The sequence below is a fragment of the Tympanuchus pallidicinctus genome, unplaced genomic scaffold, assembly GCF_026119805.1.
Source record: "Tympanuchus pallidicinctus isolate F22 unplaced genomic scaffold, pur_lepc_1.0 scaffold5, whole genome shotgun sequence".
Classification (NCBI taxonomy): domain Eukaryota; kingdom Metazoa; phylum Chordata; class Aves; order Galliformes; family Phasianidae; genus Tympanuchus; species Tympanuchus pallidicinctus.
In genome coordinates this window covers 56,978,462-56,995,974 of record NW_026294769.1, presented here as the reverse complement: position 1 = coordinate 56,995,974, position 17,513 = coordinate 56,978,462, and the positions used below count along the sequence as shown (strand labels likewise).

The 17,513-nt window shown below is 37.9% G+C and overlaps 1 protein-coding gene and 1 long non-coding RNA gene across 22 annotated transcripts in view; one reads left to right on the top strand and one right to left on the bottom strand.

The window, feature by feature from the left end:
- Window positions 1–17,513, bottom strand: part of RIMS2 (regulating synaptic membrane exocytosis 2) — a 433,643-nt gene that overhangs the window by 246,227 nt on the left and 169,903 nt on the right. The gene's annotated exons all lie outside the window — the stretch shown is intronic.
- Window positions 8,393–17,513, top strand: part of LOC128091540 (uncharacterized) — a 340,253-nt gene continuing 331,132 nt past the window's right edge. The window contains exon 1 of the long non-coding RNA XR_008211449.1: window positions 8,393–8,500. This is a non-coding gene — a long non-coding RNA (uncharacterized LOC128091540). The remainder of the gene's footprint in view (window positions 8,501–17,513) is intronic.

Here is a 17,513-nt window from a genome sequence, read left to right as displayed (position 1 = left end):
CATTTAATCCTCTGGGTTCAGCAAAATCATATAAGAAGCCTCTTAATTTTGAGACACCTCTTAAGAAATACACTTACAGACTTTTCCCTCCCTCCAAAATGCAATTACAAAATATAAGGCATCTGGAAAAAAAAAAAAAAATCTAGCATAGGAAACAGCAATTCAAGTCAGAGAGCTGACCCAATGGCAAGCTATTGAGAGCATGAGGAGTGTTATAGTTTAATGCTGTTAGCATGTGCTGTATATAGCTGGAGGTCAAGTAAGAATTTACCCTATAAGGAAGATTATGGTACTTAGCTGATTAGTGCCTTGCTGCAGTACTATTGCCTACTAATGCACATGCTGGTCAGAGCATTTACATTTTAAAAATTGTTCAGTTCTGTTATTTCATGTCTTGTGTTACTGGGTCCCATATGAAATTCTGTAATATCTATTATTTTTAGTTTATAACAAATCAAATTTTGACAAAATTTTCAGCTGACAGATTAAAAACAGCTGTGCCACCTACTTCATTCTGAAGAGATGAGCATACTGCAGAACTGAAACTATTTTCTTGTTTTTTTACATGCCATTCTCCAGAAAGAAACAAGTAGAAATCAACAGACTAAACACTTCTACCAACAGGCGCCAGAACTCACTTTCAAAACAGGGTGAGAATGAGAAAATAATCTAAAGCAAATGTGTAGATGGTTTCATTTGCATTAAAGCATAATAAGTAGACAACTTTTGACAATTTGACAAGCGAGGTGCTTTTTATCTATGCAAAGCAGCTTAAAAATAAGTTATTTATTTAATATAAAGTACTTCGCCCCATTAAACTTGACAGCAATAAATTTAACACATGGCATTAAAGTGGCATGACACAGGAAAAAATACAGCTGTGGCAGCAACCTAGATTTCCTCCACCTAGTACACAGGACTAGTGAGTTGCTGCTCCTAGAAATGCATTCTGACACCAAGGTTCTCCCTTCAGCCACCACAGCAGAGCATATATTGTAATACATTTCATTTCTACATCACTGCGTCTAGTTTTGAGCAGTTCATGAATGCAGCCTTCAAACAACAGTCCTTATGTGAGCTGAAATGTGCCCAAATGCAGGATGGAACAGTCACGGCCACCCAGAATGCTCTTCCAGCTGCGATCCCACCGCTCAGATGGGAGAAGTCCACTATGCCTCTGATGTCTGGAAAATTCCCAACCTCACTACCATGCAAAGCACCTCATGTGAGTAACAACAGCCTGGTTCAGTGAAATAACACGAGATCCCTGAATTTAGCATTTATGCAAAAGTAACTCTGCTTCTCTGCAGTGCTGAGATCAGTTCTGAGATGATCCACTCTTAGTTTCTAGTCACCTCTTACAGGTATGTATCCACTAAAGAACTTCAACATGCAGATTTCTAAAGAACATTTATTCCAGGATCATTACCAAAATCCATAAGGAAATTCAATGGCTACTCCAGGAATTGTGTGGAGGTGAACACTTGGAAACTGAAAGGGCAACTGCTCACAACTTCTCTACAGAAAGGTGGTATCCCATTGAGATGAGAGCAGTACACACAGAGGAAAACGCAGACTTCTAGCAGGAAGCAATGCAATGTTTAGTTTAAAGTCTTTATCGGACTATAGAAGACATATTAGCTATGAGGTAAACTCACTGAAAGACACAATTATGCAATTTCTTCTCTTTCATAAGAGTTTTATGATTATCAAAGATGCTTTAAGATGAGCGAACTGAAACATAGTAACATAAATAAGCCCTTTGACTTATTCTGCACATCACTGCAATAAAAGCAGGTTTCATTACTTTGGTAGTACTTAAAGAAACTAAGATACTGTCTTTTCTTATTCCGCAGGAGAAATGGTCTTTTTTACTCAGTGTATGTTCAAATATCCCAACCAATTCATCCTTTACAGTTCATGTCACCAACCTGCACTACCCAAAAAGTAAGATTTTTGTAGGATTCTCCAGTCACGATACAAATGACAAAATTATAACTACAGATGTATTACGTATTAGATGATTTTGGACTTAATGTTGGTTACTTCTTCCACCAACAAGGGCATTCTGAGAAAAAGTGTGAGAATAAATAAAAAGAAGATCAAAAAAGACCAAGTGCAGATTCACTTGGCAAGCAGGTAAAAGACTCTGAAGGGGAATTATTTGAGTCTTAGAGCTTCTTCACGAACACCGACTTCCTCTGAAATGTCAGTCTGAAAGTAATGCCTCCTATTTATTTCCATGGAAACTACAACATATAAATAGGATGTAGATACAAAGAGCAGAATAACACCATTTGACAAAGCAAGTTCTCAGCTACAAAACACAATTCTTCAACTGTTCAACCATAAGCTATGCATTTTGCCAGCAATGGAGGAGAGCCTGCACACCATTCTTATCAACATCTGCACCAGCGGAGGTGACCCACTGTCACTGTTGCTACTGCTGAAGCACTCCACTCATGGCCTCAGTGTGCTCTCATCCACTGTTTGGTCTCCATCAACATTCAGCAAGCATCAGTGAATACCAATGGAAGCCATTTTTTCCACACAGAGTAATTTAATGACACACCTTTACTTCTTCCGTGTCATACGCCATTTTGTCAGACGGCCCCTCTGCTGCCATCTGTCACATGGCAACAACACGTAACGGGATACTGTTGGGAAGGTTCATCCTCTACTGCCATACCAACAGTATCTGCATCTGACATCATGGGCCAACGTAATAAAATAGGAAGCATTACTCTTGGAGTAGTCCTCATATTACACAAAATTATCAAGTACTGATCATAAGTCAGTCTTGAGTAGAATGTGAGCAATCATCTTAGAGAACAGTAAAGGACAGCAAAAAAAATTTAATTAAAGAAAGTGATGATCTTCAACATTTTGAGAAAACAGTCATGAAAGCTTTTAAAGATTTGGGAAGACTTCATCACCCTGAATAGTGTTACTGTCAAATTGCTGGGATCTATAGCATTTTTCAAGTTAACCTTTACTCATTGTTGAGCAAAGCAATGAGAAAGGTTAAATGTATGCTCACTGAAGTACTTTTCAAGCAGAAGAGTAATTGAAGGTTAGGCAGGGGATAAATATAATAAAGGGTACAACTATGATCACATGGTACGATGTTTTTCGTCGACAGAATATTTTTACCAGAAATTAGATAAATGCCAGACATTATAGGTGGATCAACAGGCTAAGGCCAATCGTATGAGCTTCCACGAGCTCATACAACTAACAACTAACTGCTGGGTCCTGCACTTTGGGCACAACAACCCCATGCAATGCTACAGGCTTGAGGCAGCTTGGCTGCATAGCTGCACAGCAGAAAAGCATCTAGGAGTGGTAGCTGTCTGAACATGAGCCTGAAGCGTGCCCAGGTGGCCAAGAATATCAAAAGCACCATGGCTTGCATCAGAAATAGCACAGTCAGCAGCAGGGAGGTGATCACCCCTCTGTACTTGACAGTGTTGAGGCCACACCTCAAGTATTGCATTCTATTTTGAGCCCTTCTCTAAGGAAGACACTGAGGCCCTGGAGCACGTCCAGAGAAAGGCAATGAAACTGTGAAGGGTCTGGAGCAGAAGTCTGAAGGGAGCAGCTGAGGGGACTGGAATTGTTCAGTCTGGAAAAGGGGAGGCTCAGGGGAGATCTTACACTCTCTACAACTGCCTAAAAGCAGGTTGTGGTGTAGGGGGAGTCGATCTCCCCCAAGAAAGAGTGATTGGAGGAGAAGCAGTGGCCTGAAGCAGTGCCAGAAGAGTTCAGATTGGTTACTGTGAAATTTTTCTTCTTGGAAAGAATAATGAGGCATTGGTACAGGCTGCCCACAGCAATGGTGGAGTCACCATCTCTAGAGACGTCCAAGAAACACGTGGATGTGGCACTGAGGGACATGGATTAGCAGGCATGGTGGGACTGTTCAATGGTAGGACTAGGTGATGATCTTAGTGGTCTTTTCCAACTTCAATGATTCAATGATTCTATAATCCACAACTAAAACTCTGCTGAAAAAATATATGAGATTGAATTCCTCATATTTGGCCTCACTGTAGTACTAAGCTCATTTATACTAATTATTATGGTGATATTTCCTAAAACAACGGATTACATTATTTAAGTTTATACAGATGATATGCTATTAACAGAAGAACCTAAAGGCCTCTTACCTATCCACTGAAACCTGCCCACTTCCCGACAGGTTTGTTGTGGCAATACAAGCAATGCTCTTTTGAGTTTCATTTATAGATCAATAACATCCACATTCAGAGATAATCACCACAGATATAAACACTTAAAATACAGATAAAACCTTGACAGAATGACCATCATTAGTACATCATAGTACAAAACAGATTTCTAAAAACTAGTTTTATGAAAAGTAGACAGCAAAATATCTGGAGGTTATAGACATTTTATATTCTCACTATTTTTGATATTGCCACTTCCCACTATCTTAGAAATACCTTCAATAATGCATTACATGCTATCTCTGAATGGAGAACTCAGATGCAATTTCTGATCGATAGTTTAAAGGCTGAAAACCACTAATGACACAGTAGCATCTGCTAGCTTTCATAATTCCACACTTACTAGATATATTGACCCTGAAAATAAAGATTATGACAACCATTTGGTTTCACCCAAATAAGAAAGGAAAATCTAAGCCTCCATGAACAACAACAAAAATCAAATATACACAGACAAATGAATAGCAATTTATATTTCATCATTGTCTCCCCAGAAGCACTAATGTTAATAAAATACTGAGCTTATGAAGAAAAGGTTCTGTTTAGCAATAACACAAGAAAAAGAAGTAAGGTAGTTTAATTAGAAGTGCAAACTTTACCATTCACTTCAAAAGGATATTCCGTGTTATAAAAATACGTTATTAAAAGTATTATTAAAAATGGGAAGTTTATGACCTGTTTTCTCTTTCTCAGTCATTTAAATTAACATTTATCTATGCATTGTGATGCATTACTGCTTTATCTTGCTGATTTTTATTTTGCACTACGAGTGTTCCTATGTACAGTCAGTAACAGTGCTTTGTGACAGCTCTGTTCCTCTGAACCTCACATAACCAAGTTGAGACTGCACCAGTACTAACATCAGCAGAATAGTTCCTCTAGGTAGGCCTAGATTCACCTACTCAGTTTTGATAGGCACTAGAACTGCCTTATTGTATGTATGCATCTGCCCTAGCTCCTCTTTAAAGGACTGGCTTAAGGAAACGTCAAGTGGAATTTTTTTACACTGCTGTAAGAGACATGAAATGGAAGTTAAACATCTGAACTCACTGGGAATAACAAACAGTTCTGCAACACACAAAACTTACCATGGCAAACACATTCATAGCTCAGAGATGCAACATTTTACCACGCATTCTGAAAGCTGTTTGTCAAGAATCATCAAAGGTACATAGGCAAAGGGAGCTCCAATAAAATGTGTTGGGTCTGTGTAGGACCAGCAAAGACCAGACTGGAAGTGATTTTATTAAGCTGAATTAATCTGAATAAGAAAATCTGTTTTCCCTTTTTCTTAGCAAGTCACCTTAAGAGAAAACTTACTGAATTAAAAGTCAGTTTCAGGTCAGGTCAGCCCAACATTGGTAGGACCACGTTGTCTCACCATCCACAAGACAGGGCTGAATTCAAAAATTCTGCATTAAAAATGTCTTTCACTTACACAGGGATCTGGATCTAATGTTTCAGTTCCAGATTATGAGGGACACTGGATCTGTTCATCACAAAGTGGTTGAAGATTGTAATAGAAATACTGAGATGACTGGAGTTTTATGCAAATGTCACAGAGTTGACTACATCAATCTACGTCCGATTAAGACAGAAACTTAAACATAATGCAAGAATTAGGGACCTGATCAGAACTAATATGCCATTATCTTAAAATGTAGGGGATGTGGAAAGAAATACAGAGATAAGCATTTCAATAAAGTGGACTAAATGGCTTTTATTAATTGTTTTATTTGGAAGTTGTATGTCTTGCCATAATAGTTGATTTGAGGGGCAAAGAAGCTCACAGAGAAATGATAAAGGTGATAAATGCAAAATCTAATGAAGTAAAACTCAGGATAATCAAATTCTGCTTAATAACTGCTTGATGAAAAGACAAAGCTGTAAATGAGCATTACCTAATGCACAAAACACCTGCATCAATCAAATTAAAAGAAATCAGTGCTAGGTAAGACAGGCAAAATGAAATATAATCCAGGATGTTTCTAATTTATATTTCTGTCATTTCATTACATTTTCTATAACAGCAATGCTTATGGGAAATGAGAAGAGTATTCTACTTTGCTGTAACACCACATACAGGACCTGGTAATGGCTGAGTATACGTATGGGCTAAGTACCCACACAAGAACAAACTTATGTGCTACTTAGCTGCCTACATGTATGCTCAGAAGTACACCTACTTCCAAAACGTTTCTTCCTTTCAAGATGTTTCCCACTCTCGAGTTTTGAAAATAACTTTTTTCTTAGTTCACAAATAAACTTTGTCCTCTGGCTTTCCGTACTTACAAATGATTTGGCCCCTCATTCTCCCTTCTTAAAACGTGTATTGCCACAAACATTCTGCTCTGGAATAGGACAGTATCCCTTGTCTACAGCATTTTGTACCTCCTTGTATACAAACTCAGAAGAATGGAGAGGGTTAGCAGAGAAACATATGTTGTCTCACCATTAGTCTAAGGATGATTACAACATTCCTTTTTTCCTCTCTTAAAAAAAAATTATAATAACTTTTGTTATTATAATAAAGATTAAGAATCTGAGGTAATAAGGGTCTTACTACATATATACTAATCAACTCTTCAAATACCAATAATCTCCTTGATAGACTCTAACAAGTAGGATGATCAGCCTCCATGTTTCATTGTTTATTGAAAGCTCAAAGGTGCCTCAATTAGACTTTAGGATTATGACCTCACAGAAAAAAAATAATTAAAAAAAAGAGGAATGACTAATGACTAAGGTCAAAGCCAACACAACAGACCAGAACTTCCTATTAAAAAGTCAAATCTGAACAGCTTTGAAAGAACCACGAGTAACTTTAATGGAGATATCTAGTAAGCTGTATTACCATCTGATTCAATGATCAAGCTCAAGCATCAACTAAATTAACTTTGCTTTTTCTTCCCAAAGATCATTAGAAAATTAGTCCTAAGGATTTCTTTCTTAAGCCAGCTGACTATTAAAGAGGGCTACAACACAAACGTGATTTCCCTTCCTGATTCCCTCTGTTATCAAGCTAACTGCTGTAATTATGCCAGTGTTTCACGTTGTGTTGCAAACCATACATACCTTAGATATGCTAATGTATGGGTTAAGTCTATTTGTTCCGGTGCACAATAAAGCGCAAATGTAGGCTTGTTCCAGTAACATAACCTGCACATCAGTTTTACTGCAAAAACTCCATTCTGCGTATGTATTTTCTGAGCTTTCCATTTCTTTACACATCCCACAGCTGACTGGCATATTGAGGCCAGTAATACAACATTTTGGATCAGGAGGAAATAAAGGAAAGAATCCTATTCAGACAGGGGCCAGCAAAGTCACAGAGAAACACTCTTTGTATGAAAGGACTACCTTTTTCATTACAAATGATAGCAGTGCACATTTACATAAGTTAAAACAAGCATAACAAAAAGGTGCAAATAAAAAGCAGTATACTTATATTCTTATGTTCTATGTCAGAATGGAGGCTGGTCACAAGCAGCGTTCCTCAAGGCTCAGTCTTGGGACCAGTGCTCGTCAACATCTTTATCAATGATACAGACAACGGAATTGAGTGCACCTTCAGCAAGTTTGCAGATGACACCAAGCTAAGCGGTGCAGTTGATGCACTGGAGGGAAGGGAAGCCATCCAAGGGACCTAGACAGGCATGTGAACTTAATGAGGCTCAACAAGACCAAGTGCGAAGAGTTGCCCCTGGGGCCAGAGCAATCCCAGGTATTTATACAGACTGGGAAAAGATCTCCTTGAGAGCAGCCCTGCAAAGAAGGACTTGGGGGTCCTGGTAGATGAGAAGCTGGACACAAGCCAGCAGTGTGTGCTTGCAGCCTGGAAGGCCAACTGTGTTCTGGGCTGCATTAAAAGAGGGGTGGCCAGCAAGGACAGGGAGGTGATTGCCCCCCTCTACTCTGCTCTTGTGAGGCCCCATCAGGAATACTGTGTCCAGGCCTGGGGCCCCCAGTACAGGAAGGATGTGGAGCTGTTGGAGCAGGTCCAGAAGAGGGCTGGAGCACTGGGATTGTTTAGCTTGGAGAAGAGAAGGCTCCAGGGAGACCTTACTGTGGCCTTGCAGTACTTGAAGGGAGCTTATAAAAAGGAAGGGGAATGGCTGTTTATGAGGGTTTATACTGATAAGACAAGGGAAAATGGTTTTAATCTGAGACAGGGGAGGTTTAGGTTAGATATTAGGAGGAAGTTTTTCACACAGAGGGTGTTGACACACTGGAACAGGTTGCCCAAGGAGGTTGGGGATGCCTGGATCCCTGTGTGAATCCCTGGAGGCATTCAAGGCCAGGCTGGATGTGGCTTTGGACAGCCTGTTCTGGCGTTCGCGACCTTGCCCATGGAAGGGGAGTTGAAACCAAATGATCATTGTGGTCCCTTTCAACTCTGGCCATTCTATGGTATAAATATGCTTCTCTTTTTTTTCAAAGCTACTCTAGTCAATCTGCACATATTCCTATTCTTTGCCTTCAAACATATCTTGTGATAATAGTAAAATCACATCATTATCAACACCAGGGATCCAAGACCTACGTATTGCACTATCCGCCTTCTGACAAGAGGCTTTCAGGCACAGTGCAGCAATTATGTTCAATTGCAAATCAGACTTCTTCCATTAGAGCTGTTTGCATCAGAACTTCCAATAAAACTTTTTTCAAAAGCACTTATCTACAGAGCTCTTTTTTCCTCAGAGAACATGGTATTTTTTCAGGTCATCTTTTATGACATCCCATTGAGAAAAGGCAATAAAAAAGCAGACTTTGGGCTGAACAGTATTTCTTCATGTAAACCAGATGTATGGAGGCTTTTCTTAAGTAATGATTCAAGATCATCACGGGAGACAAAATTGAAACAACCATATCACAGAAGGGGACACAAAGCAAACAACAAGACTTAAAAAGGTAGCTTGATTAGAAGAATCACAGAATTCTTGGTTTAAAATGACTCGCACATTTTCCCTGCAGTAAGTAGAACACTAAAGAATAGTGATACAATTACTCTGAAGTTAATAACAATTGGTTTTGCAATTGAAATGACATAACATGCTATCTTATGTTGTATTGCAGGGTGCAGAACACAAGGTAAAAAGCAAAGAGCACAAGAGCAAAAGCCTTGCATACAAGCCCAAGGTAGAATCACAAGGATAATAACGCTAAAGAAGTGACTGGCTGTGCAAAGTTTCTGATGCTGAAGCTGTATAAGAAGCTTTGATGCAGTTTATCCATGGTCTCTACCATGGAAGTCACAAAACAGGTAGCACCAATACATGTTTACTGTAACTAACAGTAACATTTAAATCTTCTGCATTTGTTACTTCAGTGACAAATAGATAAAAAAAGTAATAGGTGAAGCGAAGATGAAATCTCCATTTTCAATTCAAACGTATAAATGCAAAGGAGGACACAATTCCCAGTAACTTCAGACAAAGTTATACAATAGGAGTGTACTGCACAACCAAAACACGACCACCTCCAGGTTATTTCTCTGCACCTTCCACAAAAGAGGGAATGGAAAGACATAAGGAAGAAACATTCACCTGTGCAAGTGCAAAAGAAACTCCATCACGGAAAAAATTGGAAAGAGAAGCAAGAAATACAGAGCACAGTTCCAACTCACTCTAAATGAGATTCTCTTCATTGCATTAGGAAACCTACTTAGTGGCTTTGGTATCAGTAAATTTCCTCTAGCTAGGAGGATGAGATTCTCAAAAGTACCAAACATCTGAGTCTGTATTTCAAGGCTTTGTCCAAACCCATTACTTTTAGAGAGATTTTCTTCTCCAGAAAAGCTACTTTCCTCTTATTACTTATATCTAAGTAGAAATGCTGCTGGAGATTTAAAACCTATTTATAGTTTTTCTGTAACATCCAGGCAAACAGGAGCCTGAACTGCTGAAATTCAAGTGAAAAATTGCTTATATAAACACTTTCTTAAAATAATAAAGCCCAGCTATAGCGTGATGCATTTTTTTCAGAGTAGACTGTAATATGGTGAAGCACTAATGAATCTGGACATTCTCTTGAAATATTCGGTATAGATTATATAACAAAACAGAGAAGAGTTGAAACAAAAATTGACCTTGTTTCAAGACCACTGATTTATTTATTTTTTTTAAAGTTTCTCTTTTTATATTTACTTTAATCAACCTACAGAGTAAGAGAACCATTCTACACCACTAGCAGTTTTCAGTGACTGCATTTCATACCCTGTTATCATTGCTTCAATAAGAAACGGCTTTAAACTGGAAGAGGACAGATTTAGATCAGATATTAGGAAGAAATTCTTTACTGTGAGGGTGGTGAGACACTGGAACAGGTTGCCTAGAAAGGTTGTGAATGCCCCCTCCTGGAAGCATTCAAGGCCAGGCTGGATGGGGCTTTGAGTAACCTGGTCTAGAGGGAGGAGTGCCCTGTCTATAGCAGGGGGCTGGAACTAGGTGATCTTCAAGGTCCCTTTCAACCCAAACCATTCTATGATTCTATGATTCTCCTCACACAGGTTTGGTAGTGGAGATGGTGAGCAACACAAAACTTACCTGCTCTGGACTGGGAGCAGTTAAGTTTCAAAGCCCTTTGAAAATCAAAATAATCAAATCAAGTCCACCTATCCTGTCATACCTTAAGAATTCAAGAGATGACAACAAGATTTAAGGATGGGATTTTTCAAAAGAAAAACTGAAAACAGGATATAGTTCCATCATGTACCATTGGATCATTTTTTTCTGATTGTCGGTACTGAAACCTCTAATTTACTCATTGCCGTTGCTATAACTAAATAAAGAAATTAAGACAACTAAATGAAAAAAACCTCAAAGTAGTGGGCCAAGTGCAAGATACATCTTTTTAACAAAGCTTAATTTGATATTTATTAAAATCACTCTGAATAGCAACGTGGCATCTGCAAAAGAAAACCAGATTCCGAAGTCTGAAAAAAATAAATAAAGACATTCCTCAAAAAAGAGAGATATCTAACTGCTGTGTCTCACACTAAGCTGTATTTTCAGAAGAAAACCAAAACATCAGGGAAAATGTCTACATGCAGGTAACTTCAGTTCTTATTTTATGCAGCTAAAACAAAGCGCTGGTGAAGAGGCTGAGCTTGGAAGGACAAAGATGTCCAAACAGACAATTTCAATTGTAATTCTGGGCATGACCAATAGATACTGCCAATTTTCAAAATATGTCAGGAGACCTGTCAGTGAGATGAAAGTTGGCTGAGACGATGCTCAGCCATGCCATCAGTTTAATAAAGTTTCAAATCTTTTAACCAGCCGTGTTGACAATGTCATGAGACAGCTTCACTGCAAGCCAATTTTCAGTGCTCAAACAGCTAACATCAAAACTGTCCATGAACAGCATGTTTATGAACTCATTGGCCCAGCACACACAGATCAAGATTTAAACCTTTACATAAAACCAAATATTACTATTTTTCTGCACTCTGTTCGGTAAGAGATATTTCTGGTAAATTTTCAATAACAAACATCAAAACAAACACAGCTAGATAAATGCATTTAGAATTTAATCTTTTCCTGAATGTCAGATTATACTACTTCTGAAACAGCAAATGATCTGCAAATATTTCTGAAATACTTCTGAAATAAAGGAAGATAAGCTAAAACACGTTGTGCTTGTAGTTAAAAAGTGCAACTTTTCTTGTCAAATGGGAACAGTGTAAGGTGTAACATGACTATGGGACCAAAAACTGGGAAGAGAGAGAAAGAAAGATGCTCTCTGTCCCCTTTGGAAGGCTGCATCTACATTTGTCTCATTTCCAAAGAAACACATATGGAAATTTCTCAGTTACCAAAATTCAAAATGCCCATGAAGTAAATGGCTGAGACAGTCTTAGAATTTTTTACCACTGTTTATGGTATTGAAAAACATGTGAATTTGTTAGCCAGAGGTTTTTAAACAACATAGCTTTTATAATGCATAGCATCGCTTACAAACCAAGAAGACTGAGCAAATATTCTATAACCAGCATAAAGTAGAAAAAATACCACAATCTGAATAAATTATATTTTTCCAATATTTAGAATTAAGATTATCTCTGCAGCACCTAGTCTATCTTTCTGAAAATTTTATCATGCAGATTATAGAGCTCATTTAATCTATCTTCTTCAAAATTCATTATCCGATGAAATAATTGTATGAGCAGCAGCTTCAGTGTCAAAGTGTTTCTATATTCTTTAAATTCCCTTATTTTTGGAAAAGCTAAAGTTGGTGGCAATTTTCTTTGCGGATTTCGTTTTGTTTATTGCGTTGGGATTTTTTGCAGAGAAAGGGGCAGATTTGCAGTTTGTTGTTTGTTTTTGGTTTGGTTTTTGGTTTTTGTTTTTTTAATAGCTGTAGTATTTAGTTTGCTATTTTCTAAAGCTCCATACTTTCCATGCCATTATCAGAACTAGAGAGTACATGCTGGGGCTGCATTGTACTTTCCAGTTGAAAGAACAGCAAAAGGAGACAACTGCACATTTATTCCGATATTCACTAGCAAAAACCTTAAATCCCTGCAAAACAAAAATCATAGATGTTCACTCTGAGAAGCACAATAAAAACGAGAATACAAGATCCTTTCAGCAAATAATGACTCATGCGTTTAGTTTTTGTTCATTTTCTCTTATGGCTGATAAGAAATGCTATGAAATACTGGGTCACTGAATGCACAAAACATAAAGGCACACTTAGGATCAAAGAGACATGCTCCTTTACAGAATCTTTTAAAAATAGGCAACAGCCAACATTTTCAATATATGCAATGCAGTCCAACGAATAAATGGTAAAAATGATATCCCTCAGACTTCATTTTGTGATTCTGCTTAAGAAATGTATTTGACTGGGCAAAAACAACATAAGAATCTAATCAGAGCCAAATTTCTCAGAGATTTCAGAGTCCTGTACAAAGACAGAGGTGTTTAGCACAATTCTCAGTGAAACCACTGAAAATAAAACAGTTAGAGGAGAAAATACAGTAACATGCAAAGCAGGCTGCTGTGTATTTTCCAAGGCGCAAGCACCAGAAGGCAAGGAATAGCTACAGCAAGATACCAGATCCATTTTTTTTACAAGCACCGCATTCCAAAAATGTTTAGGTTGACCACAGATTTTAAAACTTTACAATGACGGTGAGGTCTTCTGCCAAGTAGTATCTTTACATTTCTATGAATCACTAGACATTATGCAAGAGCTCCGGATGTGTCAAAATCTACTTAAATTCTTCCACCGTGTCCGTAATAGCAATTATTGAGTTTATCTACTTAGTGCTTAGACACTGCAGATCCGCGATATAGGTAAAAATTTCACAGGAAGACACTTAGTAGTTTATTTTTAAGAGTAAATTGTAATGATAAAGATTAAATATAAGTTTTTACAGCTAGCTTTTGCAGATGTCTCTTTTGCACAGAAACCTTGTTTCTTTTTATGCAGAGACTTAATGTTTGCCTGTTTGTAGGAATAATCACGAACGGAAAAAAATCTTAAAGGAAAGAATAATTCCTTACCTTACAGCAACTGGAGTTCCTTATGTGCTTTGATGCACAGACACCCCGGGCACTCAGCATGCACTGCTAAGGCCATTGGTGCTCGTTGGGGCTGCACCTGACGGCTCCCACCCTACTGCTCCCAGCCACAAGCTGGGCGGCGTGAAGACCTGCAGCTCTGCTGCTGCTGCAGAGCCCAGGCAGGAGATTCCCCAGCAGGGAGGATGAGGAAGTGCCATGCCTCCACTGGAACGGGGCACGCCAGGAACCACAGGTACCGACAGCCGCCGTCTTTTTCATATTTCTGGTCATCAGCAACTCATTTCTGCTGACTCACAAACAGCAACCTGATCTGCAGAATCTGGATGCTCCAAGTCCATCTAAAAATGACTCACAACTCTGCCAAAGTGAGCAGCATACTTATAAGCCTTTGTTAGCAAGGACTGTCCCACAAATGTTCTTATTAACCCTCCAAAGAGCGATTCTATGAGAATTCGTAGTCCAGAGCTGGAAGTGAGGATTCAAGTTGTAGCATGTTCATCTTTAAAAAAGTACTTTGCTGAAACATCAAAAGGCAGCCACTTCACCACTGCTAACACTGAAAAGAATGATTTTCTAAAGCACTCTGCTCATAGTGCCTTATATTGCATTAATCCAGATGTTCCTAACTGTTTAAAATACTTTAATTTATATTTTACTGCAAGATTACAATGGAAAATTTAAAGGCTTAATTCAACATACCTACAAAGACATGATGTTTTTGTTTTATGTTTATAAGTGAGGTAACTGTATAATTTTTTTTTAGATAAACAATCATGTTTATCTACCTAAAAGTGAATAAACACTAAGCTTAACATTATGAAGACAAAATTTACTCTGTTTTGTAGTAGTACAATCTGATCTGTACTGTACTGTGTGCATTTGAAATCCAGAAATTTGGCATATGTAGAAAGGATCAGAACTGGAAAACAAAACAACACATGTACCAGAAAATGCATTGTTCTGTACCTTAGAACGAAATAAACCTTATTTTACACTGGAATTAACAGATTGCACTCTGACAATGGTACGTTATGACACCACTCTTAAAGATGAAGGAGAAAAAAAAAAGACATTAACTCTCTCAGCATTAAAGGGGAAGAGCCTGACGTTCAGCGTGTAACACTGGTCACACAACTTCTTCTAAACACTTACAGAGTTCTGTTTGTGTACTTGTGTACTTACACAGGGACAGCCAAACCCACCTTAAGTTAGCTCAAAGAATCTGCTCTCCTCAGGTTCTCCCTACAGTCAGCGGGGACAGGAAGGCTGATTCAGGGCAGAAAATAAGTTGAGGTTCCCCAAATCACTCCCCAGAGAATCAAGCTCCTTCCATTGACTATCAAGTGAGCCAAGGGAAATGAACTACAAACTGAAGTTAGCTTTTACGAATGTTTCACAGAACCATATCGTGCTTGAACTGCCATAGTGCAACAACTACAGGTCTTTGGGACTTTGGGCATAATCAATCACTAATTTACATGAGGCAGTTTTCAAAAACACTAAATGAAACCGTAACCTTTGCCGTTCTACTACTGATAATTACATGTTACGATATTCAATCTAGCAATTACCATTGTTATTAAGAGCCATTGCCAATCGTGAAAAAAGCAGAAAAGCAGCCTAGCAATATCGCCAGCTTCATTTGCAGACCATCTGCCTTGTCTACAATTTTAAACTAACAATTTTATTTTTTACTTTCGACTTTTTTTTTAATTTCAAATTCTTTTTAAAACAAGTGGAACAACACACCTCAAATGGAAGGGATGGCTAATTAGAGTCACTGGAGGAAACGGCACTTGTCAAGGCTAAGAAATTTTCAGTATCAACAGACAGGAAAACCAGATTGTTCTTTACAAGTGCCTTGTTTCTCTCCACTTACCATACAGACTAACTAACTAAGATATACAATTCACACTATAGACTTTTAAAACCAAAGAATATAAAGCCAAAACCAAGAATAACAAAAGCACTATCCCAAGCAAAGAATAATGATAATAAAAAAACCCACAAATGCAAACCGATCATGTAGAAAAAGCAGGAAACACAGGAATAGGAAAATAATAAAATTTTGTTCCTAGCTGTGAAATAAACAATAGAAGAAAAAATAAGTTTTCTTAGGAGCAGAATATAATAAAGAAAATATCTCTCACTTTAGGGATGCTATTGTTATGGTCAGTCCAGTTGCTGCAACATGATTGAGAACACCAGCATTCTGACCTCACTAAAAATATAATGCTACATGCAGTCCTACTTGACTTGGACAATGTTTAAGCATCTGTCTATTGCCAGTACTCCAGCAATATATAATGTGTCATGGCATGAGAAGTCTCCACACATTGAAATGATACCAGTACAACATGTTTAATAGAATCCCTTTGCATCTTGGTCTTCTTTCAGTAGTGTTTTTACTGTGTAAGAAAAACTGTGCTGAATTTCACCATCTGAATTACACTCAGTATTGGATGCATAACAACTCAAGAAGAGTGGCATTTTAAATCCTCCTTAAGCTAACAAAATAAATCTAGTCTGAATGACCATACAGACTGAAATTTTACGTGAAAATTTATGTTCATACTAATCTCTAGCACTTCAGTCTTTCAAAATTTATTAGAGTCTGAGAAAAGTGTGAATCTGCAAAACAAGAACCCAGGCTCACAAAACACACTGCATTTTTGCATCACTCCCATGCTAGTGAGGCAACACTGCATACCGCAAAACCTAGGACTAAAATGTCCATTGCCCCCTCTCAGACATAAAGGATTCCAGCCCTGCATGGGTACTCGTTCCATTATTCTACAAAAGAGAAAACTTGAAGTACCTGACTTCCGCATTTATTCCCTTGGTCTCATTTCTCTTCCTGCTGCCTAACTCATGTGCTGCCTGCCACCATTACAGATTGAACGAGATGAATGAAACCAGGTGACATGAAAGTTCGTCCCTCCCTCTTCCACTAGCTGGCAGCTGGGCTTGCTCTCCAAGCATCCCATGGAAACTCAAACTGCAAGAAGATTCACCTGAATTATGATCATTTTAAAGCAGGATCTTCAAGGCTTCTTTCCTTGTTTCTAACTTTTTCCAAAACAAATATATTATTTTTTTTCAAAAGAACTCAGAGAATTTTGACTTCATTTAATAAGTGGTTTATACAATAACTAAAATATCAGGAAATCCTGGAGCACCCTATTACAGAAGTTGTTTTAGGATACATGTATCTTCAGTAAATATTTTTAAGCTTAAATATGTCTTTTCAGTCCATATTAACAAAAGCTTCATGACTTCTGAGCTGGCAAACATGCTGTTGCAAGTTTTTAGCGAATATTCATAAAATTTCACATGAAAGTGGCCCTAGCCTAAAAATATTCTGTAAACTGAAAAAAAAAAAAAAACCTCCAAAACCTGAGTATTATTAGGTGTTCCTGTAGAGTTTCTGACATTGAAAAAGGCATTTAATACTTGCTCATTTTTTTAATTTGTAGACTTGAAAATTCAACATCTCAATTCATCAACAAACACGAGAATTATTCTATTGAATTTTGTAAAAATTATGGTTTGGGATATGTTACACAGAAATAACCTTTAAAAGTCAGTAGGTTTAGATAATGTAATTTTTTCCTCCCAGTACACATTTTTAAACAGCTGAAATACTATATATACTTTTACTCTAAATACAACAGCAGCTTCCACAGAACACTTTCAGCCAATTTATGAAAGCTCTATTTGACTGCTATCA